At 49.0% G+C, this 6,127-nt stretch overlaps 1 long non-coding RNA gene across 2 annotated transcripts; it reads left to right on the top strand.

The window, feature by feature from the left end:
• Positions 1 to 278: 278 nt before the first annotated feature.
• On the top strand, positions 279 to 5,543 carry LOC149911610 (uncharacterized). 2 transcript variants are annotated; one of them, XR_016463132.1, is made up of 4 exons: positions 279 to 787; positions 1,004 to 2,054; positions 2,343 to 3,062; positions 4,069 to 5,543. It is a non-coding gene; the product is annotated as an uncharacterized LOC149911610 (long non-coding RNA). The 2 variants fall into 2 exon arrangements; XR_016463131.1 differs by lacking the exon at positions 279 to 787 and having other exon boundaries at positions 808 to 2,054.
• The last annotated feature ends 584 nt before the right edge of the window (positions 5,544 to 6,127 follow it).

Genomic DNA, 6,127 nt, shown 5'->3' with positions numbered 1-6,127 from the left:
GCTTGGGAAGTCCCACTAGAGCAGACTGCTGCGTGAGACAGAAGCCTGATACAACATCACTCGTGTGGGTGGAGTTTTACTATCTCTGTGTTCACCTCTTTTATGTTTGTTTGTTTCTTTGTTTGTTTGTTTTCAGTTCAACTCTTATGTGTTCAAGTCTGCCTTTACTAAATCCTTTCCTTGTGACCTTAGGCAACAATCAAGCGGGCCTCAGTTTTCAGCGCTGAGCAAGAAGCGCAGGCGCTCAGGAAGGTCATGAAGAGCTTTGGTAAGTTGATCTCCCTCCACAGGTCAACTTTTATTTTTTCCCCAGCGCTGGGAATGGCTGCTCTGATGGTTTGTTAGAGGGAAGCATAGCTGCTTGCATTGCTCCACTGTCCTAAACACACTGCACAACTGTCCTAAAAATCGTTGAAAGGTGGAAACAGAACTGCCCTTCATGTCCCAAAATGCAGCTGCTCTGGTGGTGTGGGTCCTGGCAGCTTTGTGCGCATAGATGTAGTCCTGGGGCTGTTGAGAACCGGCTGTGTAGGGGACTGGAGGTGGCACAAGAGCAGAGGTCTCTTCTGATTCTTGTGCAAGCAGCCTGACTGGCTTCCATTTGTTGGTTTCAGGCACAGATGAAGACCAAACAGGGACACGAGAACCCTTTGAAACATGGAAGATGTGTCAGATGCCATCCTCAAGGGAGCAGCCAGATTCTAGCAAGAACACACACACAGCATCCTGTGTCTTGACCAAACTAAACGTTTCCCAGTGTCAGCAAGTTCTGAGCACTATTGGCAGGGTAGGTGGTCTTCAGAGATGTGTGAACGTGGTTGTGTCACTTGGGTGAAAAGTGCGAAACGACCTAATCTCCGTAAGAGAAAGGTCAGCAGAGACTTTACCTGACCAGGGTTGTTTTGTTCTTGTTCAGTTCAGAGCAGTTGTTGATGCAAGGAGGGTTGGAGCCTGAAGAGAAGTGGTGAACAGCTCAGTTCCTTCTGTTCTCTTGGCCTTCTAGGGTTTGATTGATGACTTGAAGACGGAGCTGAGTGGGAATTTTGAGAGGGTGATCATTGGGATGACTCCCACCACCATGTATGATGTGCACAAACTAAGGAGTGCTGTGAGGGTTTGGAAATCTTCCTTCTGTATTGCTTAAGTTCTGTCCAAGGACTTACTGCTTTGTTATGTATGTTTTCTTATTTATTACTAACTCTTAAAGAAACCTGGTTGCACGTCACAAGCAGTTGCTGGTATCTTAAATCTTGCCATGGCAATTCCCTAGGGAGCAGGAAAGATGAAGGTTGCCTGATTGAAATTCTGGCTTCTCGCACCAATGAAGAGATTCGTCACATTAATGAGAACTACAAGCTTCATAAGTAGTGTGAAAGGCCAGGCCTTGTCCTGCTAATGATGATGGCTGGAGTGCTGCAGTGATGCTGAGAGCCGTGGGCATGGTTCTGTACTTAGCTACGTTATGGCTAGAAAATGTGGGCAGCACCCAGGTGGTGGCCCTGCTCCTAACGGATGCTGTGTGTGTGTTCTTGCTAGAATCTGGCTGCTCCCTTGAGGATGGCATCTGACACATCTTCCATGTTTCAAAGGGTCCTTGTGTCCCTGACAGAGTGAAGTGTGACTGCCACTGGGGCAGGGGGGAGAGGAGCTAAGAAATTTGATTGGCAGCACAAAGTAGCAGGTCTTGAAAATGGTAATAGCTGTGGTAGGCCAATTAGAAGACTGCTAGCAATGAAAATGAAATATTTCTGAGGGACGGTCCGGATTTAGCTGAGAGTGCTGCAGGAATGATAGAACGTTCGTGCAGCATATAAGGAGCTTGTTGTTGCAAAGCAGTCTTTTGAATCTGTCATGGTTTTATGTTTTTTGGTTTTCAGTATTCTGCATCGAAACATCATGTAGTGTACTGGAATTAAAGTGTTAATGCTCCAATTCCAGGTACCTGTCCCTATACATTACGGAAGTCATGGATCTGACCCTTCCGGGTGGGGCGGGCTCTTACTGCCTGGCAGTGGGTGCTGGAGGTGCTTTCCCAGCCGTTCCAAGCTTTCCAGGTTTGACTCGGTCTCAGGAACTCTCTCTCATATCTTATTTGATTTATTAGTCTCAGTTTCAATTAGATTGTGTTATATTGTGTTATCTTGCATTCCGATATCATAGTTAGTAAAATAAGTTTTCCTCCTTGCCGCTGTTTTTTTCAATCTCCCTTCCTTCCTTCGCATTTTGTGGGGCCGGGAGGGTGTGGGGGGGCAGGGGCCTACTGCCCCCTGTCACAGGCATAGATTGATCTAGTAAACTCCGTGTTAACTCTCTGACTTTCTGCCATGGACTCTTCCCCTTAGTTTTTGATGGTAGTGAGGCATTGCTGACAAGGACATAACAGACAGCATTAAATCTGCGGTGTCAGGAGACCTGGAAGATGCGTTGCTGGTGGTGGGTGAGTGCTCTGCTTTAAAACGTTGTCTACAAAGTGATGTAATGATGAAAGGTGCTGTGTCTTCCCTCGAGTGGCTGTTAACGTAGTTTCAGGAGGCAGACATGGTTTGTCTTTGTTTATGGGCACAAAGCCAGGCTGGGTGGGACTTGGAGCACTCTGGTGTAGAGGGAGGTGTCCCTGCCTATTGCAGGGGGTTGGAACTAGATGATGTTAGGGGTCCCCTCCAACCCAAACCATTCTATGATTCTATGCTTTACAGACCCAGTCAGGCGAGAAAGCTATCTTGTGCTTTATGGTACAGTGTGCTTGGTCATGGGGTGCTTTGGCAGCAGAGGTTTGCTGCCAGGAGGCATGAAGACCTTCATGCAAATACTGCTGTGGGCCAGGCACAGAGATGTCAGCTCACAGCTCATCACTGACTGGATGCCTGCACTGCAGCTGCTGTTTGTTAACCTGGAGGTGCATCTTGACAGAAGAAACACCTGCACCAAGAAAGTGCTGCAGCATTGTGGAAAACCTCCTGCTTTTACTGACTTTAATTCTCTTGTTCTTGTCTCTCCTTAGTGTAAAGTGCATGTGAAATAAGCCTGCGTGCTTTTCTGAAATACTGTGTGATTCCATGAAGGTAAACAGATCGTGGAGTAAGATTGCTTGCTTCCTTCTTGCATTTTCATGCTCAAGTCAGCAGCATCATGACAATCGTGAGATGGAAGCTGCAGCCAGTCAGGAAACTGGCTTTTCTAGGAAACATCAGGCTTTTCTGCACATCAGGGTAGTAGTCTTACTCAGGAGCAAGCTGCTGCTAATGGATCGCTCCGTTAATGCAAAATTGCTGTAATTAAGAGCAGCTCCTGCACAAGACTGGGCACTGAGACCTTTGTGTCTGTTGGTGATTCTCCAGCAAGTTCTGTATTAGCTGCATGGGGCTTCTTTCCTTGCTAGGGCCTGGGAACAGCCAACAGCACTCTGATCAGAGTGATGGTGTCCGGCTCCGAAAAAGGATCTTTTTAGATCTGCTCTTCTTACCTGTATCCTCTCTTCTGTTCTGCCCTCTTTCTTCTCCCCTCTTGTTCATCACACTTCTCCCCCTTACAAGCTCCTCTCTTCCCTTTTTCCTTTGTTCTGCTCAATCTTTTCTCTCCTCTCCTTCTCTTCTCTCCTCTCCTCTTTGTTGGCAAGAGGGCTCCGAGCTCCCTTGCTGGTGCGGAGAGGCTCAGACTCCCTTGCTGGTGCAGAAGGAAGGATGAAGGACTTTTACTGAAGATGCTTACAACCTTTTATACCTGTGAAACAGCAACTTACATGTAGGAAGCAGGAGCCTTGTGTGTGTTTATGTCTGGCTCAAGTTACTGCTAAGCTTCTTTACTCATTAGCAAGATAATGACTTTATCCCACATCTCCCCCTTCTCTATTAAGAAAAAAAGAAGCACGGTTCAAAAACAATCCTAAAAGTAGCTAAACTAAAATTAATACACTGAACAAGGATGGGTTCTGTAGAGTACAAACAGCAGTCCATATTAACCAGTCCCAACGATTCCAATTCTTATGATTCCTTGGTGACACAGTTGACAAAGTGCGTCTTGTTGCTGTGAGTCCAAACCACTGATGAAAGTGCTGTGGTCATGTTACAGCAGATGATGAGACGGATGGCCAGACCCCCCAGATTCGCATGAGCACCCACTGGACACCCCAGGACTCCTCTGGGACATCCCCAGACCCTTCTGGATGACTCCAGGACCACTCAGACCCACATGAGAACTCCCTGGACCCTACCAGACCCTGCTGGGACATTTCCAGATCAGCCCAGGGACTCCTCAGAGCTCTTGGGCCCATAGTGGGAACTTCCAGATCCTTCCATGGTGCCACAGGACCAACCCGGGGACTCCCTGGACACCCCAAGGTCCCGCTGGGATATCTCCAGACTCTTCTGGTTGAGTCCAGAAGAGCCCCCTGGAGCCCCCAAACCTCTCTAGGATGTCTCATGCAGATCCTTCTGCATGATTTCAAGGGGGGATAAGGGGGGATAAAGGAGGGTGTGGGTGGGGCGAGAAAGGGGTCAGTGGGGCTTTTTTGGGCTGGAAAGGGGGGTTGTGTGGAATCTAAGGGGGGAAGGGACTGTGAGTGAGTGGGACTGCTGTGGGGTGGAAAGAGGATCTGGTGATGGAGGGAGGGGTGGAAGGGGAAAACTGGGGAGTTGTGGAGAGCTTCTATAGGGTGTAAAAGAAATAATTTTAAAAAATAAAATATAAAAAAAATAGGAGGACCCTGGGAACTACAGGCCAGTGATTCTCACCTTTGTGCTTGGGAAGATCATGGAACAGATCATCCTGGATGACATGCTTGATCAAATGAGGAATGAGCGTGTGATCCGTGACAGCCAGCACAGCTTCACCAGAGGAAGGTCATGCTTGACCAATCTGGTGGCCTTTTATGATGGAGTGACGGCATCGTTGGACAGGGGAAAGGCAAACAATGTCATTTACCTGGACTTGAGCAAGGCCTTTGACATGGTCCCCCACCACATCCTTATCTCCAAGTTGGAGGGATGTGCATTTGATGGGTGGACCACTTGATGGATAAGAAACTGGTTGAAAGGCCACAGACAGAAGGTGGTCATCAATGGCTCCATGTCCAGGTGAGACTGGTAATGAGTGGCATCCCCCAGGGGTCTGTCTTGGCACCGGTGCTCTTTAACATCTTTATCAATGACATCGATGATGGAATTGAGAGCACCCTCAGTAAGTTTGCTGACGACACCAAGCTGAGTGGTGCGGTTGACACGGTTGAAGGAAGGGATGCCATTCAGAGGGACCTCGAGAGGCTAGAAAGGTGGGCCCGGGTGAACCTGATGAGGTTCAACATGGCACAGTGCAGAGTTTTGCACTTGGGCCGGAGGAATCCCAGGCATCCATACAGACTGGAAGGAGCGTTCCTTGAGAGCAGCCCTGTGGAGAAGGACCTGGGGGTCTTGATGGATGAAAAACTTAACATGAGCCAGCAGTGTGCCCTTGTGGCTCGGAAGGCAAATGGTATCCTGGGCTCCATCAAAAGAGGGGTGGCCAGTAGGGACAGGGAGGTGATTGTTCTTGGTTGTTCCCCTCTTGTGAAACCCCATCTGGAATACTGCGTCCAAGTGTGGAGCCCCCAGTACAAGAAAGACAGGGAGCTGTTGGAGAGGGTCCAGAGGAGGGCCACGAAGATGATCAGGGGCTGGAGCACCTCCCCTGTGAAGATAGGCTGAGGGAGTTGGGCTTGTTCAACCTGGAGAAAAGAAGGCTGTGGAGTGACCTCATTGCAGCCTTTCAGTACCTAAAGGGAGCCTACAAACAGGAGGGGAATCAAGTCTTTGAAAGGGTTGATGACTGCAGGATGTGGGGAAATAGTTTGAAGTTGAGGGAGGGGAGATTTAGGTTGGACGTTGGGGAAATTCTTTACAGAGAGAGTGGTGAGGTGCTGGAACAGCTGCCCAGAGAGGTTGTGGATGCCCCGTCCATCCCTGGAGGTGTTCAAGGCCAGATTGGATGGGGCCCTGGGCAGCCTGGCCTAGCATTAAACAGGGAGATTGGTGGCCCTGCATGTGGCAGGGGGGTTGGAGATTCGTGATCCTTGAAGTCCCTTCCAACCCTGGCCATTCTGTGATTCTGTGATTCTGTGATTCTGTAAAGGGGGTCTAGGGCAGAGAGTGGGGGT

Source organism: Phasianus colchicus, unplaced genomic scaffold, assembly GCF_987193195.1.
Source record: "Phasianus colchicus unplaced genomic scaffold, bPhaCol1.hap1.1 HAP1_SCAFFOLD_78, whole genome shotgun sequence".
NCBI lineage: Eukaryota > Metazoa > Chordata > Aves > Galliformes > Phasianidae > Phasianus > Phasianus colchicus.
The sequence above is the reverse complement of the archived record's forward strand: the minus strand, read 5'-3'. Positions and strand labels throughout refer to the sequence as shown.